Source organism: Notolepis coatsorum, assembly GCF_963971535.1.
Source record: "Notolepis coatsorum genome assembly, chromosome: 2".
In the NCBI taxonomy this organism is placed as follows: domain Eukaryota; kingdom Metazoa; phylum Chordata; class Actinopteri; order Aulopiformes; family Paralepididae; genus Notolepis; species Notolepis coatsorum.
The window spans coordinates 137,484,447-137,505,651 of NC_140166.1; the positions used below are offsets into that span (position 1 = coordinate 137,484,447).

Genomic DNA, 21,205 nt, shown 5'->3' on the forward strand with positions numbered 1-21,205 from the left:
GCAAAAGTGAACTATGCAGTCCATTGCAGTCACAGGTAATTTGTCATTTGAGTGCACAACGTCGAGCCACAACATTATGTCCTTTCACTTCAGCTTTAACGGTAATTTCCAAACGTGAACAGAATAACATGAATTATCGAACACGTCCACTATAGGCTACACTACTAGGTCTACACCAGGGGTGCCCAACCGTTTTTTAACCAAGATCTACTTTTTAATTTACCACCTAGCCGAGAGCTACCAGCCAAAATTGTATATTGTAAGCCATCATTTGAGGCTTTATAAAAGCAGCATAATGAACACAAATCTGTCAGTGCCGAGTCCGACCTCATCTTAAATAACAAACAGCATTGCATGTTGTAGTTAACAAGGAGAGGCAGAGTTGATTTAAAAAAAATAAAAAAAATAATCAAATTTTATTAATCGAGATCTACTTGAAATCAGCCCGCGATCTACCTGTCGATCGCGATCGACTGGTTGGGCACCACTGGTCTACACAGTTAAAAGACTGCCCACAATTCTTTCATTACACGCAGGGGAGGAAACTAACTTTTTGGCTTACCAGCCAACTGGCGAGTATCTGATTTTTTTTACCAGCCAAACAGATTTTTTACCAGACAAAAAAAATAATTTTATCGCTAATTGTGATAATTACTTCTTTGTATGTCAAGCCGCGTCAATGTTGTGTATGCATCTGGGTAGGCACACTGTGCCTTTAAGACAGCACGGTGGTCTTACGACAGTGCTGTGAAGTACCGTCAAGTGTTGTGGTAACGTCAGTTGGGTTGGTGTGCTGTTGTGCACAGTGCACTGGTTGAGCTAGCCCCTTTCGTGACTGCGATGTGCAAGCCAGGGGCTTTTGAGCATGAAATAAAATGTCTAACCTTACGTCGTAGTCCGGTGCTTTTTTGGAAACATTATAGTCATAACAGATACACCTAGCTGGCTGCTTTGAGCACACAGGGCTAACGTTAGCTAGCAAGCAGCTATAGCTAAAACGCTAACTAGAAGCTAACCACTGTATACAGTTCCAGTAGACTAACATTACACCTCTGTGATTTAAATGTGTCCTTAGTAACTTATACTCGAGGGTTGTACTAGGGTTGGATGCAGTTCCCCGTTGGTCAGTCTGTCTGTTTTCCATCTTCTGCTGTGTTTAACGTTATCTGTTTGCGAGTGCTCCTGATGGCTAGCCTAGTACCGCGGGACTTTTATTATTATATGTCCGCGGGTTGGCCAGTACTGCGCAAATGTTTATTAAACATTATATGTCCGCGGGTGGTCTTGTGCAGTGCTCTCGTGGCACTGTCAACTAAAGCGAACACTCAGAAGACGCGCACCGTTTGCCAGTGCAGTGATTGCAGAATGTTTTATTTTTTTGTATACTCGCCAGCAGGGGAGGAAACTAACTTTTTGGCTTACCAGCCAACTGGCGGGTATCTGATTTTTTTTACCAGCCAAACGTAAAAAATACTAGCATTTGGCCAGTAAAGTGGCCTAATTTCCTCCCCTGCACCAGAGAGAAAAAAAGTTACACTCTCCATTATGAGTAGGGATGGGTACCGAATCCGGTACTTTTAAGGGTACCGACCGAATGATGTCGGTACTACAGCAGGGCTGTACAGTGCGACGAGATGGTCGCGAATTGCCCCTTTAATTGGCCGTTGCGATTGGTAAATATTATCTGGGGGCGGGCTTGCGAGCAGTGCTTTCAAGCCTTGCATTCGCATTTCACTCCTAAATTATCCAAGGCGTGTAATGACGCCACTCACGCGAGCTGAGCAGTGAGCACTCAGCAGGTATGATCAGCGGGAACAATCGACTGAGCACTCACTCTGATAGACTGGCTGACTGTCTGATTTAGCTATGAAGAAAAGTAAAGTTAGTATTGCTTCATATTTTCGACGCGTTCGACCTCCTATAGTGAGCCGAACTGAACTGAACTCAGACACACGGAGAGAGCTGCGGCGTCTGCTCCTCCTCCCTCCCGGCTACTGATATCAACAAATCCTCCAGCAAATCTAGTAGTGCATGATAGCTCGCGTTAGCTTACTGTTCAAAACGAAACGTCCCATTAAACTAAATAGTTCAGATAGCTCCTGATATCAATGTCTTATAAGTTATAACACTGAGTCGATGCGGATTCGAGCTGAGGGCACGCTGAATATAGTCAATAGGGTCCAGCTGCAGCGCCGGAGAATCCTGGCCGTAGCTGGAGGCTACAGTATAGGGTCCAGCTGCAGCTCCGGAGAATCCTGGCCGTAGCTGGAGGCTACTCGAGTACACACAGACAGTGGAGCTGGTTGCATATAGCGAGCATTTTGACTTGTTGCGTGGTGGCGATGTCTCGCAGATAATACAACTACAAGTATGATTATAGAATATATATATTTTATTAAAAAAAATATATAAAATATTTTTTTTCTTTTTTTTTTAAATCAAAAACAATCGATATAAATAATGGTAAAATTGTTATTAAAAAAATTTGCCCCTAAAAAATATTTTTTGCCCCTAAATTTCTGATTTAGGGGCAAGTGTGCCCCTAGTGAAAAAGCTTAGCGTACAGCCCTGTACAGAGTACCGTTTGACGTGAGATCCACCGGTGTGCTACATTTTGGTACTGTAATTTCTTTTTTTATAAGTCCGATGACGTCAACGTTTAATTTACCACGAAACCTATGAAGTAGGGCTGGGCGATATTATTAGGGATGCTCGATATTGGCTTTTTTACCGATACCGATATACCGATATTGTCCAACTCCTAATTTCCGATTCCGATATATGCAGGGTTTCCCCCCCCAAAAAGCGGAATATTTTCAGGTAATTAACATTACATATCTCTTGTTGTGGAATTAACACAACATTATGCATACTTTTGACAATAAATAAAATCAGAATTTGTTCTTACTTGCTTGCCTGGGTAAATAAAGGTTATAGAAATGTTTAATTTTTTTTATTTTATTTAAAAAAATTTGAAAACCGATACCGATATTTTCCGATAGCACATTTTAATGCCGATATCGGCCGATAATATCGGTAGGCCGATAATATCGGACATCCCTAGATATTATCGATTAATTCGAATGAATGATTTAGGACGATTTTGAAAAAACAAAATAGATTCAAAAAAATATATATATTTTTTTTTAACAAGTCACCTTTTATTTTACAAAAAGTGATGTTTGGTGAAAGTTAGATTTGCACTTTATTAATCTTAATAGGGAAATTCATTCTTGTTTGATGATCAATAGGCACCTTTTATTTGTTTCAAGTGAAGTTTGGTGAAAAAGCTAGTTATTGCACTATTAATCCCAATAGGGACATTCATCTTTGTTTGATCAAGAGTAACCTTTTATATTATATATATATATTTTTTTAAGTTGATTTTTAAGTTGATCCAAGAGGGCAAAGCAATGCAAGATCAATTCAACTTTGTTTGCCCTAATGTGGAATTGGATCATTATTTGTCATTCAAAACTCACTACCTAGATACTACTAGGAGCTAGCTGAATGGGACATTGCCAAGAACAGCTGTGCAATTTACCCCTTTGCTCAAAATCAAACCGCCAGTGATTATTCTTAATTCAGACAAGCTATGAAGGCAGAATTGTTGTAGAATTGTATATTATCTGGCATAAAACAAGGGTTATGAATAGATGGTTCTTAAATCAGAAGAGTGATCAGTGCTCCGTTAGGATACATCCACCAAAGAGATTTTCCATGCTATGTGATTTGCAGCACATTTGCAGTGCCCGAGGAAGACCATGGGGGCCCCCATTAAAGATTCAGAATGTGTTTTGAAAAGGTGGTCTACAAGATGATACTGATTCAGCTAGTCTAAGTCCGTCAAGCAGGTAACCTTTTGTCTTGACTAGGTTGTGGAATAAGGGCAAGACAGATGGGATGTTTGGCCGATATTAATATTTGGGAACTTTAAACATCCATTAGCTGATCCGTTTTCCTGGCTTCCTTGGACAACTGGTCCCACATTTTCAGGAACTATGGAACTTAGTATTTCTATCCGGGTCCCTATACGAGTGAACTGCACTGAGCATTTTGCCAAGTCGTACAAAGATGTATTCAACTGCCAGGGCCTGTTGCTGGGTCCTAATGTCACATCATTGGGTTACAATATGGTTGCATCAACAAACAACAAAGCATGTGAGCAGAATCTTTTTGTTTACTTACAGGACCGTGGCTGACAACAGCAAATGCTGAGGTTACATTTTGCTGGTGTATTGCTGAGGACACCAAGAGAGTGCAGTGTGAAGTCGGATCGGATGAGCGGTTCTCGAGAATGCTGCAAGTGACAGTGACCTCAGCTGTTCCACAATGATTCAAGCAGCACTTCCAGGGACCAAACAATCCTCCAGTTTCGACTCCGAAAAAACGCACACCCTGACAACACTGCAAGCAGCAATGGATTGTTGTGTAATTCATTGCTAGCTCATTTGTATTTATTAAGCGATCTGCCTTAATCACTGATCACATTCTCTGACCCTCAAAACATAGGTAGACACTCGTTTTCTCATGTTTCGCCTGCCTAGTTTTTTTGCCACTAATTTGCATATTTTAAGAGTAGGATTGCCACTGGATTACTTTGAAACATTTCCTAATCACATTATCTGATCCTCAAAACATAGACACTTTCTTTGTCATTTTTACTTTCCTGGTTAGAGCTATTGGAGAAAATTGGCCATTTTGCTATGCAAATTAGAAGGTCCGAAACTAAAGATTTTGCTTGGAAACCAGTTTTATCGGATTCAGCATACCGAAAATACCCCAATTATGCTAAAAGATCTGGTTACGAACTTTACCCCAAAATGCTTGTAGAGCCTTTTATCAGAAATCCCCCTAGACGGAATGTGTTAAAATTTGGGAAATGTATTTGTGGCAGGCCTGTTTGATAATGTGGTGTGGGCTGCCACAAATAAAAGCAATGTATGGGAAACACAATAATCCAATATTCATGTTAAGTCACATTTTACTTTGTCACAAGAACTTTTGTAAAACCTAACATTTAATAATAATAATGCAGGACCTGTTCAGAGGTCTTTAATTGGCATGCAATTATCCTCAATGTTTAGCGGTTAGCACACACGGTTAGCACACACACACCGGAACACACACGCATGTATTGTCTTTGTAGGATCGCCGATGCGATTCATCTCTGCGCTTAACCCATCCCGTCGTCCTTCCCCCCAAGGGCAGCCGAGAGCAGACAGGCGTCGGCGAGGGCCGCGCCCGGGGACCAATGTGAACTAAAGAGTACAAGGTTTACACAACAGCCCCACACCCTTTTTTATTTTATTTGTACCTGTACTACCTGCTGTCAGCTGTTATCTCTATCTGTGAGCTTGATTAGCTAGCGTTAGCTCCGCGGCTAATCTTAGATTACCCTGAATTAAATCAATGACTAGGTTCTAAAACATTGGAGTAGTTTTCACTGCACATAGAAGCAGCCAAACAGTGAATCAAATAGTCTGCCATGGCTACTACATGCGTGGCGCTAACGTTATGCGCAACTGTCGGGAAAACCTGCCATCGACAAGAGGAATCGATAGTCACGGAGGCATGCGATTCCAGGAATCGGACAATTAGGAACCGGCTCCCAACGGGAACCGGTTTTCGATTCCCATCCCTATTCCAGAATAATTAACACCACAGTAACTCCCCTCCATTTATCACACTTCTTTGTATCCTTCTCACTACACTCTTATGCTAAACCCCAAACCACCATTCAGATGCAACGTACGCTCCCCGTCTCCACCCACCCTCTCCTCTGATATCCTGTCAGCCCTACCCTTGAGTGAGACTTTCTCTGCTCTTCCCCCATATATATACGGCAACCTGGACGTTTCAGCCCTCTCAACCTCCTTCGACAAGCTCCGTCTCTTGTGAACATTCTCAAAAACATTTACTGCCAAAGCCCCTTTCTTTCACCATAAGATTGAGGCCTCGGCTAAGAACCTCCACAAACTGCACCAGGGCTGTACACTGCGACGAGATGATCGCAAATTGCCCCTTAATTTTGCCGTTGCGAGTGAAATATTATATCTGGTAGCAACGTTGCGAGTAGTGATTTCAACCCTTCATTCGCATTTCACTCCTAAATTAATCCATACAAATTGGATAAAAAAATTGTAAAACATTAGCCTACAACCAAGGCTGTACAGTGCGACACGTCGTGGTGCTATGAAAGAATCTGTCTGCAATGAATGAACTTACTGCAATAGCCTGAGTGAAAAAAAGATTTGCGTGGAGTGAATCTGGGTCACGCTATATACTTGGTACTAGGGATGCACGATATTGATTTTTTGACACCGATACCGATAACTTTATGCTCCTCAGGCCGATAACCGATATTTATTGTATTATAAAAAATGTAATGTATATTTTTTTTATCAACTTTTTTTTTTCAACATGAAACAAAACATATCACAATACAATAATAATACATAAAAAGACTTCCCAGGACAATAACTTAACACCAACTTAAATGTGACCTAACCAGACAACAGAAACAAAAGCCAAGACAACAGTTTTGACTGATAAAGTGACCATATTTATTTTTCCAAATGAAAATTCACAATCCGTCAACAACTTATAATACATCCAACCTAAGACGCTCAAAGCTTTTTGTTCTTCTTTTTTCAAAGCGGAGCCTTGAAAAAAAGGCTTTGAGTGGACACATCACCACCACAACAAGTCACCTGCAACAAGCTAGAAGCTAGAACCTAGAAGCTGCTGTGAATCCAAAGCCAGCTATTGTCGAGTCGTTTGCTAAATTAAAGAAGTTTGACAGAAATGACCCAAGCCGCTAGCTTTTAAGCAGTCCTTGGTGGTGCAAATTAACCTGGCTACTAGAGCTGCCGCGGTATTGATGTTTTCCTTACCGCACAAATTTGCGAAATATTTCCTACCGCCGCGGTTATTACCGCACGCACACAAAAAAAATTTAAAAAAAAGTTTGAATGCATTTTTTTTTAGTAGTCTACTCTTTATAGCATATAGCCTGCCTCTAGTCTAAATGTCTATCTTTAGAGGATGACTTTGCAGCATGAATATTGTTTGGGATTCGGCAAGCACGCATTCGTTATTGAAAGTGAAACACGGATTCGAAGTTTCCCCTCTGGTCATGCGCCGTTCACTCGGCGTCGCAGGCAGGGGTGGTTACCCCCCCCGACCCTTTCTTCTTCTTATTATTATTATAAAGTTACTACTTTATAATAAAGGCATTCGTTTTGTGGCATTAACGTTATATAGTTACACATTCAATAACATCAGCGTATTTACCGGACCATAGCAAGGCAAGAAATACTCAATTCATATCTCAGTTCCTTTCCTTGCTCAGAGCGTGCCGAGTTGTCCCATTCTGCGGTCTGTTAATAACGTTTTCAATCAGACAAGTGTATAGAACGAAGGGCTTTTATTATAACATTCGTTGCAGACAGTAAAATCATTATGTCTCGTTTAGTACTCCTGAGGAGCGATGGTAGTCCACTCCGGCGGGGAGCTAAAGCTAACGTTATTAGCCGTGTTGTGATGAGCTCTGATCCAACGTGTGACGCGTCTCTCTTCTGACCAATCAGTGGTCTGTAATGTTTCACGTGACTTTTCTGGTACCCAATAGGGTCGCTTGGAACCTCGATAGAGGAGTAGGGTATATCTGCAGAGCCGCAAGCCCAACGAGAGGAGGGTACTTTATAGGGGTGGGACGATACATCGATCCAGATCGATACATCGATGTAATTATCAACGATCGAATCGGATCGATGCGATGTAATAAGATCGATTCATATCGATACTCTTATTTTGAAAATCCTGTGGCGAGTCTCATAACTGATTGTGTTAAATGGGCATATGATATCATCTCATATCGATCGCAGGCACCTGAATCTAATCGTATCGTATTGTATCGTGAGAGACTTTGTGATATCGGCAAATATCGTATCGTTGTCCAAAGAATCGATATCGTATCGTATCATGATGAAACTGGTGATTCCCACCCCTAGTACTTTATTATTATTATAAAAAAACAGCGTGATGCGGTATTCAGCCTACTCTTGCGGTGGGTGTGATGTAACCGCGATACCGCGGTAATGCAGTAATCGCGGCAGCTCTACTGGCTACTATGGAGCAATAAGTGACTGCGTTCAACCGAGGGTTGCATCACAGCCATGGAAGGGGCTAGCTTTGCTTAGCTCCACGCATCGTCGTAGGCTTCTAAGTTAACACAATAACACACCATCGTAGCGGTGGTGATGCCGCAGGTGACCCGTCAGGCTGGATGTATTACAAGTTGTTGCCCTTTTCCCTCCTTGTGGAACTTCTGCATTGCATTTATTACAAATAGCAAGCAATCTTTTTCCTCTGAAATTCCGAGTACCGACGCGGCCATCTTTGTTTTTAACGTCCGCGCTGATTCAGAAACTTACGTGCCTACGTCACAGCCAAGAAAGGGAGCGCTGGATTTGTGTAAAACGCCCTGTTCCTAAACCACACGCTGTCAGTCGTACCACAGTACTGGCAAAACGGGATGAGCCTACAGTCAAAACAAACGCACTTCATTCCAATTCACCCACACAGCATTTTTTTTTACCAAAAAATATATTATATTATCGGAGCTATTAATAACGTTATCGGGTTTATCGGGATGACGTCATAATTGCTGATATCGGCCCGATAATTATCGGCCCGATAATTATCGTGCATCCCTACTTGGTACTTGTAGTCTATCGTGCGATTAAAGACCATGTCCCTGGCTGCGTAGAGTCTATACATCCAACACCAAATCACATAATTCCTAGCGAAACGAAACTGAATGTGGCCGCTTCCTTTCAATAATAATATGGCTCTTGCTCTGCAAGAACAACGGAGTGGATAATGGATATGATATCATAGGGCTGGGCGATATAACGATAACTATAAATATCGCGATATATTTTAATAATCGATATCGAACATCGAAATAAAATAAAAAATCGAAAAATCGTTTTTTTTGTGACCTGCAACAGGGCAGTTTTAAAACCAGAGACAGTGGACAGACTTGTCTTTCTTGCATGCAACTTAAAGTAATGGCTTTGCTTGTCCAAATGACAATACTGACCAAATTGAGATTTATTTTTCTCTTGTCCATTTATTTTGTTTGCTTTCTAATTTAAAATACAGTTTGAAACCGTCTGTGTACACAGTAGGCTATGTGTGCTAGCAGAACTAGACTCCAGTCACAAGTCACGGTGCACATGTGCGGTGGTTTGTCCACCAAAAAAGCGCCAAAAGATCGAAAATAAACTAGCAGAGCCAGAACTGTTCAACTCCCCTGGAGCCACAGCCAGCAGAGAAGCCAGTTTACTTTAGCTTTTAAACCAGCTGCAGCCTGAGAACTGGAGTGTGAGGGGATGTAACACTAAAGATGGCGGCAATGACAAAGAATTGCTGCAAAATAAACATACATCTGTTGTTAAAAAAAATTATTTTTTAATACTTATACCAATTCGATAATTATCGATATAGAGAAATATGATAACATTATCATATCGTTATCGCAATATGATTTTTTTCCATATCGCCCAGCCCTATGATATCAGTCCATCTTATGACAACCACGTCCGATGTGGAGAGATGATAAGATGATGATTGACGTGATGATGTGATGATTGATTGATGGGGACACGGAAAATTCTAACGTTCAGGTTCAGCCATGCATTACGTGAGTACCCCACTATTAGGACGTGAAATACTGTCTACTTAAATTGACACCGGGGATCAATAAAGTATCAACCTATCTATCTAATAATGAGACAATATGCAAATAAGATAATACTAATAATTGTCGGTAGTGATGCACGATATATCGGCCGCCGATATAATATCGGCCGATATGGCAGTTTTTTTACACATCGGTATCGGACCGATATCAAGATAGGACCGATATTAAAAAAAAAAAAAAAAACGTTTTTTTTTTTTTTACATGTTTTGGCCTTAAATAGTTTCAAAATATCAGTCATTTCTGAAAATAAGTTACAAAAGTAAAAAAAGTATGCGTTTTGGAAAATAGCTCTTTATTTGATTATCATAAAAAAGTGTTTTCTATACAGAGATATCGACATCGGTAAATATCGGTATCGGCCAGAACAGCAATATTAATATCGGTTATCGGTATCGGCCACGATTTTCACATCGGTGCATCACTAATTGTCGGTTCCCCGTATATGAAATGAAAGTGGCTTGCAACTTTACTGCTGGTAAAATAAAATCACTGTTTATTTCTCGTTTTGCATAGTATTACATTCCACTTCTATAAACAATCAAAGTCCTACCGTAAGAGCCTCATACGGGTCAATTAAACCTTTTTTATTAGTCTTTCCTTCGAGCTAAGCTGGACTGAACATTTCACTGTCAAAAGCGCAAATGTAAATAAGGTTGGGTCGCAACACTGTTTTCAAAATAAAGGTCACATATACAAATACCTCTCAATTCTTATAAAAGAAAAGTCCCGGATATACATAAACATTAATTGGCATAGATCTCTATAAACGGCCCAACACATTGATCACTTTAGGCACACACTGAAACCAGTAACATCACAAATATGAAGCAGGTAATTACCCATACAAATAATAAACCTTTCATGGGGTTATTTACAATAATAATAATTCATTTGATTTCTAAAGCACTTTTCATTGTGAAACAAATGTATGCAGAGTTTCTTGTCCTCCTGATTAATGCAATGGTGTGTGTGTTGTGATGATCTCATTCAAGGAGCACTACACAAGCGCGCGCACAGTCACACACACACAGTTTGTTGTTTTTGTTCTATTAGTGATTTACACACTCTCAGTTGGTTCATTATAAAAGATACAAACCTGAAAACAAACGCACTTAAATGTTAAATAAAAGGACCACAGTAATGAGGCAGGAACAACATATTTTTTAATAATGGTAAAATTGTTATTTAAAAATTTGCCCCTAAAAAAATTTTTTTGTCCCTAAATTTCTCATTTAGGGGCAAGTGTGCCCCTAGTGAAAAAGCTTAGCGTACAGCCCTGTGCACGCGCCACCACCCTCCCCCTCGGCCACTCTCTCTGCGGAAGACTTTGAGAAAAAGGTAGAGAACACATACGCAGCTGCTTCTCCCAACCCCCACCCACTCCAAGTGCTGAATCAAGAGCCTCATCTTTCTCTCCCATCAGATGCCGAAGCATTGACACGTTGAACCGTCCCACTACATGCCAGCTGGACCCAATACCCTCCCCACTCCTCCAGACTATCGCCCCCTGGTGGAATAAAATAATCTATGCACTCACTGGTGTTTAGTATACTGCGTAGAAGAACGTGCGCGGACTGATGACGACATCAACTCGAGACATTCAGTTGTTTTGGTTGTTTGAAATCACGCGGCATAATCACAAGAAACATTCATTCAGACTGTGTTGGATATAACAAAATGGATTTATATGGATTATGGACTTAGACACATTCATGGAGAATTCAAGCCGGGACCACAACGCTTCTCAAAGGGTTGGCTCGACACGCGACGGCTCTCCAACTCGTCTCCGTTCTACCGCAGCAAAACAAGTGAGTCTATTAATAGCCCGTCCGTCGGCACCGGGCATAAGAAGTTAATTAAACTTGACAGAAATTATATCGACGATAATTATCGATATCGAGTGATAGGAAAATTATTTTATTATTTTATTGCGATAACGTTCTGGGCCATATCACCCAGCCCTAGTAGAGGCTATCACATGCTTCCTCCGACACATGTGTAGCCAATCAACCGCTTCTTTTCACCTGGCAGCGCAGACTCTCACTGAGAGGGTGTAACGTGTGGAAGGATCACACTACCCCCCTTAGATCCTTTCCTCGCTGAGCAGGAGCCCCGGCCGAACTGTAGGAGTCGCTGTTTACAACGACCAGGACCCACCCACCGGCTTTCACACCCTCTGTAACACTGCCAATTGTGTTAGTACGACGGCCGCCCAAGACGGAAGCAACGCCGAGAGCTGGGCTCGATACCAGTATCTCCTGCGTGGTGGCGAGCGCCTTGCCCACTGCGCCACCCGGCTGCCCCTAAAGCGTAACATATTGATGTCTTGTATACAGTTATGTCTAGGGATGGGAATCGAAAACCGGTTCCGGTTGGGAACCGGTTCCTAATTGGCCGATGCCTGGAACCGTGTGGCTCCCGTGACTTTCGATTCCCTTATCGCTGCCAGGTTTTTCCTAGTTGCGCACAATGTTAGCGTTAGCATGTAGCCATGGCAGACTATTTGATTCATTAAGGGCTCGAAATTGCCTGGGTTTTGGTAATATGCTCCCGAAATGCTCCCGCTGTTTGGCTACTTCTATGTGCAGTGAAAACTACTTGAATACTTTAGAACCTAGTCATTGATTTAGTTTAGGGTGAGCTAAAATTAGCCGCGGAGCTATCGCTAGCTAACGTGAGCTAACGCTATTTAATCAAGCTCACAAAGAGAGATAAACAGCTGACAGTGGATAGTACAGGTACAAATACAATAAAACAGCGGGTGGGGACTGTTGTGTAAACCTTGTACTCTTTAGTTCACATATAATAAGAGCCGGACTGTTTGTTTACTAAGTCTCTACTCTGAGTCTGTCAGACAGGAAGTACCATGGTGCAACATACAAATGTGTCCGTGTAGCAACACAAGCCAATACCTTACAGCAGGGGTTCCCAAACTTTTCAGGCCGGGGCCCAGAAAATAAGGTGTCAGAGAGCCGCGGCCCAATGCACATCGTCTGGCTTTTTTCTCCAGGCGATCGATTTTTTAAGCCAAATATCACTTCAATCCTATTAAGTTAGTTCAAGTTAGTTATTCATTTATATGTGCTATTTATGAGAGGGCTAACTTGTTGCAAAATAATATTGATAATAATAATAGCCTCATTAAAATACTATTGTTGCTTCGGTTGTTTTCAGCGTTTTATGTGCATAATCTGTTATTTAGTTTGAAATGTTTGTTGAAATAAGTAGATTTTTCGTTTTTGTTTATTTATTAAGTTAATATAAAACCATATAGTCACATTTTAGAATACAATAGAATAGAATTTTAGAATACAACTAGAAACACTGTCCTGGCCTGCTTCTAAGTTCAGTGGCCTGACAAAAAAAAAAAAAAATGTTTATTTTTATTTTTTTTTTAAATCATCTCGCGGCCCATCCGTGGCTGCTCGCGGCCCGCCTTTGGGTCGCGACCCCGACTTTGGGAACCACTGCCTTACAGGACAGGGTGCCGGGGAGGGAGCTCTGTGTGTCTGTGTGTGTGTGTGAGACAGAAGTCAGAGGAATAACGACCCGTTATTCAATAGATTAAATTAGTTTAAGTAAATACATTTTAAGAGAATCTCAAATACATTATTTTATTTAAGTGTAGGCTATAGTTAATGTTTTATTTTTTACAGTTTTTGTATTTTTCTGACATGGTAAATGGCTGCTTTTTTATATAGCGCTTTTATCCAAAGCGCTTTACAATTTGTTCCTTACATTTTACCCAATCACTCACACATTCACACAACGACAGCGGAAGCAACCATGCAAGGTGCCAACCTGCTCATCGGGAGCAGTTAGGGGTTAAGTGTCTTGCTCAAGGACACATCGACACGCTGCCCGGGAGGAGCGGGAATCGAACCGGGAACCTCCGGATTGCCAGACGACTGCTCTACCTCCCGAGCCACTGTCGCCCCTGACATGGGGGCTCAACAATAAATGACAATCAGAAATGTCAAGTTGCATGTTGTTATTCTAACCAGCTTAGTTCTGTTGCATTTCCAATTTATTTATTTAAATTATAAATCGATCAGGTATCGATAAGAGAATCGATAAAGAATCGAATCGATAAGCAGAATCGATAATGGAATCGTATCGATAAAATCCTATCAATTCCCATCCCTAGTTATGTCCCTGTAATTTACTACTATATAATATGTCTGATACTACTCTACTACACTAAAGAAAGACTGTAGCACTCGAGTTCGACACTGTTTGACAAACAATGTTACTTACCATTAGCTGCCAGAGTTGTACCCTTCCTGCTGACTTAATGTACAGAACTTGTAAATTTGCTTTGGATAAAAGCATCAGCTATATGACTAAATGTAAAACAAAGAATGAAGCTTTAATTATTCTAGGCCTACTACTAAAGCTTTGAAGCCCAGAATAATGGAAGTCGACAGCCCAAGTATTAGAGCATCTCTACGGTCATATCGTTCCAGGTGTTATTCAAAATCTCCAACTTAATTTGTCTCATCCTGTGATGCAGACACCCCTTTACTCTTTTATGGTGAGGGGACCGACCAGAAACAGGCCTGTCAACATCACAAACCCTGAACGTACGTTTGATTGATTGGAAATTTTATTAACCGATTGCAGAATGGGTAACATTTTGTTTGGGGTTGGGTAGGCGTAGGCGGGTGGGGGGTAACTGTACATTGGAGGGGGTTGGGTTAGGACATTTACTGTACATTGGAGGGGGTTGAGTTTAGACATTTACAGGTGCCAATTTCGAATTGCAGTCTCCCGTAGGTGCTCTTTGAGAGCGGTTTTGAAAGTGGGTAGTGATTCACTCCTTTACAGCTGTGTGTAGGGCGTTCCACATTGATGGTGGCATAATTGCGAAACGTGTTTAGTCCCTTGTTTGAGCCGAATCTGGGTTTAACATGATTTGTGGAGCTTCCTCTGGTGTTGTGATCGTGGTATTCACTGACCTTTGGGAAGTATTTCGACATTTACATGGGTACCTTAGTGGTGTAGTGTATCTTGTAGACCAGGCCCATTGCAAGTTGCTGTACTGTCGTCTACTCTAAGCCATCCTAGGATGTCAAAGTGGGCAGGGGTGAGGTGGGTTCTAGGAGTAAGGTCAACGTTACCTACCTACCTAGGGTATATTCTTTCTTACGAATTCTATTAAATTGATCACCTTTGGGTCTCTACGCCCTTAGGGTGACGTTAAAAGCACAATACACACACGTTAGCTAACAAAGGCAATCGCTAGCTTAGCAGATAACATTAGTAGTAGCATCAGTGTTAGATTAACGTTAGCATTATCCCAGACCACCTATTATTGGCATGGCCGAAGCTCTACTGTGATGAAAACACAAGCTATATAATGTCCACCTGGTCGCTAGGTTTAGGTTTAACTACCTCTCTAGTGGCAGCCTGTTAGCTACTAGTTAGCATAGGGCTGGTTCGCCAGTGCTCCACTACTACTAGTCAGAAATCAGTGATTCTAGCACGCAAAGTCCTTATTTAGCTGTCAATCCATGACCAGACAGTTATTATGTAACTTACCATGCAATCTTGATTACTTGTATAATCCTTTAAATGTACAGAGAGGTCCACGTCCAACGTGATGTGTTCGACGACAGCTAGCAGCTACTACTAACCGTCGGTTAGGCCCCACAGTCAACACAGCACGGCCCTCTTCTTCGCTGATTATTTTACTCTACGGCAGACTAGACTCCCGTCCGTTAGCGCGTTGCTGCCCCCCGCTGTTTTAATTCAAGTACTGCGCAGTGTTCTTCTTCTTCTTTGGAGAAGTGTTGCATTTTACTGTCATTGATTGATTGAATTGATTGAAATTTGTATGAACAGATTGCAGAATGGGCACAGACAACACAGTACACAGCTCAATGCAGACCAGAGAAAGACTTTCGTCTTGTTTACATCAGGGTCCCCCATTTTCAATTCATCATAACATATATGATTATATGACAGACATACAGATAGACAGTACTGTTACATCTAGACATTTATGACATACCAGATCTACAAATACAGTACTGTTTGTGATACAAAAAGGGTCTAAAAAAAAGAGAGTGGGGAAGAAACTACGTTGGAGGAGGTTGGGTAGGTGGGGTGGAGAGGGGAGGGGGGTTGGGTAGGCGGGGTGGGGGGGTGTAGAGCAGTATCCTATCTTTGGTAACCTCTGCATTGACAATGAGTGTGCAGGAGTGGCGACTATCGCCATCTAGTGGTTGCGTTAAAAACTACATCAATCACCAAAATTGCTCACTTGAAATCTGAATAAAATCAGAATAAGAAAGGTCAAGTAGTTTACACATAGATACAAGGAATTTGATTTGGTCGTTTGGTGCGACATTAATGGACAGACAATTACCGTAGAATAAAATGAAAGGTAGAATAAGATTAAATGGAATATAAACTAAATTGAAATAGAAGTACAATATAATATAATTATAAAATAAAATAGGCCAGGGCTGTACAATTGTGCACGATGTGGTAGAGTATATAGACTAATAATTACCTGTGACCCCCGTTTCCATCAGGGGAGTTGATGTGGACATGGTTGAGGTGTACAAATACCTCGGTGTGCACATCGACAACAAACTGAACAGGTCAAAACACGCAGAGGCACTGTACAAGAAGGGCCAGAGCCAACTCTACTTCCTCAGAAGGCTGAGATCCTTCAATGTCTGTACAAGGATGTTGAGGATGTTCTATGAGTCGTGGTGGCGGGCGCCTTCTTGTACTCTGTGACCTGCTGGGGCAGCGGACTGAGAGCGGGGGACACAAACAGGCTGGATAAGCTGGTCAGGAAGGCCAGTAACGTGGTAGGGGTGGAGCTGGACTCTCTAGCGAGGGTTGCGGAGAGGAGGAGCCTTGCTAAGCTACAGGCCATCAGGGAAAACCCCTCCCACCCAGTATACACAGACTTGGCGGACAGGAGGAGCAGGTTCAGTGCCAGGCTCACACTACCTAAATGCAGCACAGAACGGCACAGGAAGTCCTTCATTCCAACAGCCATCAGACTATACAATGCATCACTGTGCCTCACTGCATCACTGAGCACAGAGTGACAGTTACCATCTTCCTGGACTTAGTTTGAAACAGCACTGTGCAATATTACACCTACTGTACCTCAGTATATTTTTACTGTATTTATTTACTGTATATTTTATTCCATTTTTATTCTATTTGACTCTACTCTTATCTTAGGCAACTTGATTTGATTTGTTTATTATTCTTATTCGTGACCTGTTCTGTCTAAATGTTTAAATGTTGAGCGATTTGCAGTGTCAAATTTCTCACAGGATAATAAAAGTATTTCTATTTTATTCTATTCTATTCTATTCTATTCTATTCTATTCTATTCTATTCTATTCAATTATATTCGAATAGAAAGGAGAATAAATAGAATATAATGAATAGGCTACCACAGTCATATTACTTGTGGTAAGGACTTGTATTGTTGTTTTGCGTTTTGTGTTCCCCCTTGCTGTGGCAGCAATGACCTTGTCGTTAAGGCTCTGCACAGCTTTATGTTGGGTATGAAATTACAAAGGTACTACCTTTCGTAGTACCTTTATTTCAACTCGTGAGACATCCTCAGTTACAGCGACAACTTGTTCATACTTCAGAAGTATAATATTTAGATTAGGTCCCCAAAATGAATGGAAGTGAATGAGGAGCCTGCCTGTAATTTATGCAAATGATGTGTCGTCAGCTTGTGACTGCAACTTGTTCCTGTTCGCGGACGACTCAGCCCTGCTGGTCTCTGACAAGAACAAGTTACAAGTTGAAAAAGCCCTCAGCTCGGAACTCGGCAGAATCTGCACCTGGCTCGCTGACAACAAACTATCATTACACCTGGGTAAAACAGAGTCCATTCTCTTCGGTTCAAATAACAAACTCAGCAAGACCGACGGCTTCTCAGTTACAGTGGGTGACAATATTGTCACAAGGAAAGATGAAATTACCTACCTGGGTTCCATCCTAGAGGCTAATCTTTCCTGTGACAAAATGGCATCCAATGTAATAAAAAAAGTCAACCAACAAACTCGATTCTTGTACCGGATCTCCTCTCTGGTAAACAAGAATACCCTCAAGACTCTGGCAGGAGCACTCATTCAAGGGTACTACGACTATGCTTGCACCTCATGATACCAAAGCACCTCAAAGGCACTAAAAACCAAATTACAAACATCTCAAAACAAACTAGTCAGACTACTGCTTGACCTGACTCCTAGAACCCACCTCACCCCTGCCCACTTTGACAACCTAGGATGGCTTAGATTAGACGACAGAGTACAGCAACTTGCAATGGGCCTGGTCTACAAGATACACTACACGACCAAGGTACCCATGTACATGTCAAAATACTTCCCAAAGGTCAGTGAATACCACGATCACAACATCAGAGGGAGCTCCACAAATCATGTTAAATCCAGATTCGGCTCAAACAAGGGACTAAACACGTTTAGCAATTATGCCACATCAATGTGGAACGCCCTACCCAAAGCTGTAAAGGAATGTGAATCACTACCCACTTTCAAAAACACTCTCAAAGAACACCTACGGGAGACTGCAATTCGAAACTGGCCCCTACAAATGTCCTAACCCAGTTGTACAGTAAATGACCAAGTATGGCTTTGTCAGTATTCCAATGTACAGTGTACAGTGTCCCCCTACCCACCCCCTACCCACCCCCCCCCCCCACCTCCAATGTACAGCCCCCCCCCCCCCCCACCCACCCAACCCCACCCCACTTACCCAACCTCCTCCAATGTACAGTTTCTATGTCAAATGTATATACACTATTTTTCTGGACACTTTTTCTATCACAAACAGTACTGTATTTGCAAATCTGGTATGTCATAAATGTATAGATGTAGCAGTGCTGTCTATCTGTATGTCGTGTGTGTCATATATGTTATGATGAATTGAAAATGGGGGACCCTGATGTAAACAAGACGAAAGTCTTTCTCTGGTCTGCATCCCCTTAACAATTGTATGTATTGAGCTGTACTGTACTGTACCCATTCTGCAATCTGTTAATAAACTTTTCAATCAATCAATCAATCAATCAATCAATCAATCAATCAATCAATCAATCAATCAATACATTATATTCATTTATTATTAAAGAGATTTGCACTACATTCATACCTCATTTGCAATTGCACCTCAAAGTTTTGTACCTCATTTTCTGCATTGTACCTCAGTTTACTCATTTTTACTCACTGTACTTAGACTGTACCTAGGTTGTTCTTTACATTGTATATTGTACTGTATATTGTATAATTGTATAATCCTCTTTACTTACTTACTTTTTTTTTTTTTTTTGGCTTACTTTCTTACTTACTTTTTTACTGTATGAAGCACACTCTCAGGGGCTCATACAGAACCAAGCATTTCACCGTAAAGTATGTGTATTATATTGTGATATTTAATAAACAAACTTGAACTTGATACTGCTAGGCCATTTCATACGTTTATTGAACAATTTGGTGGGGAAAAAACCCAAATACATTCTTCAACGTAGGATATCTATTTAAGGTTTTAAAATACATCTGGAGGGGGTCTTTAAAAGCAGCTCTGCTAGGTAACCACAGAACTAATGCAAGTCGGTGTGACCACACTCCAGTCTGTACAGGCCCTGAAATACACTCTGAGACGTACTTCACAGAGAGCACCCAGCGTAGATTTGAGTATTTATTTCAGGGCTTGTCTGTGCTGGTATGCTGCTGCTGATATCATTCACCCACCACCATCACCACAGCCGTGCTTCAGTTCTGTTCTGTACCATATGAGCCGACCCATTAGGAGTTTGACTGATCTGAATGTATCCTATGGGGGCTTGTTCTAGTGCTCTCTGTTTTAAATATTGCTGTTCAGTGGTGGAAGAAGTACACAGTTCCTTTACTTAAGTGACTATCTGACAGGCATACCGCAGTATGTGCGCAGTGGCGTCATTTCAGTAAAAGGCAAGGTATGGCGAGGAGGGTGTGGGGGGGGGGGGGGGGGTGAAGGGGGAGTTAACGGTCCGAGAGTTATCATTGTTACCCTGCGCAAGACGGTAATAAGAGACGCCATCATTAGAGGAGCGCGCAATCAAAATCTATCTACGAAGATCTATGTAAGGAGGCCATCGCTCAGCGTTTCCCCTACAAGGATGTGATGCAGAGAATGTTTAAGAGTGGTCTCAGGCCAATCCTTAACTACCCGGCACTATTATCGATCTTGGGAAAAGACGGTATTAGGCAGAGAATACGCACGCCTAAAGCCGCCGAAGATTACATAAAGCAACATGGATCTGGTCCCGCCGGGCAGGACGCAACACTGGCTCAGAACAGATAAGCCTATTCTTCTCTCTCTTTCTCTTTGTATTTTAGTAATTTTATTAGAATGACTTTACCACGGCTCAACAAAAGTAACAGATGATATGCACGCTGACAACAATAAGGCACAAGATGTTTAATATGGCTTGTAAGGCATTATATTTACAGTCTTCTGGTCTCTGTGGAGACAATAATCCAACATTGACATGATGAACATTCTGGAACATTCTGGGCTCCTCTCTCGACTGCTCAGGGACACAAAGGAATATCCCGGAAAATACTAGTAGGTCATGACCCCTGGGTAGGAAGATCATTCTGGAACATAACAGCAGTGTTTACATATTTACTAGTATTCTACAACCTTCTAGAATATAATGCACCCCTTCAACGAAGGCCTGTAAATTTAACATTAACATCCGGTGTGAATAAGCATAGGATCCAAGGACTGAAGTTTAATTAGGCTTTAAAAAAAAAAAAAAAAAAAAAAAGACATTAGCCACATCTAAATGTATAAGCACGACAAGGTTATTCTAATATTTTAAATAATTACTCCACTGATTTAGAGCTTTGCACAATGTAGCTCTAAAAGTCTCTGTTTTTCTCTTTTTTCTCTTTACTCAATTTTATTTTATCTATTTTTCTCTGATGAGTTTTATTTTAGTTCTCACTCCTTTTTTTATTTTTATCTTTTATTGTTATTTTTTTTCATTTTAAGGTGTTAGTATTTATCTCCACTCTTTTCCTTTTTTTCTGATGTTTCCTACATAAGTTAGTAGAAGGTTCAAATGAATATATCAATGAAGGTATATTTTTCATTTTTCACACTATTGTTAGTACATTAATGGGAAGGCGCAAGACCAAAAGCGACATTCTATTGAATTAGAATGAAAGTTTTAGATCCTATGGCAATTAGCATAGGAAGAGTAGGATTACAAAGCTCAATTTGGGTAATCCGGTGGCCTAAGGGAGGGAGTCATACGCGTAGGATGTGTCTATGGGACACAATCCTGTACGACTCTCGGTGGGAGGGGGGGAAAGGGGATTTAACCATCTCAGACCAACCCATAACCCTAACTGAATCATTCAAGTTCCTCGGCACCCA

General features: G+C 41.3%; 1 protein-coding gene across 2 annotated transcripts in view; it reads right to left on the bottom strand.

The window, feature by feature from the left end:
* fpr1 (formyl peptide receptor 1) overlaps nt 1-21,205 on the bottom strand; it is an 87,560-nt gene that overhangs the window by 14,913 nt on the left and 51,442 nt on the right. Inside the window, exon 1 of one of the 2 annotated variants that reach the window (XM_084308900.1) lies at nt 15,314-15,430. The exons of the other annotated variant lie outside the window; for it this stretch is intronic. The gene's annotated coding sequence lies outside the window, so the exon portion shown is untranslated. Of the gene's footprint in view, nt 1-15,313; nt 15,431-21,205 lie in introns of those variants that run through there. 2 annotated transcript variants of the gene reach the window in all.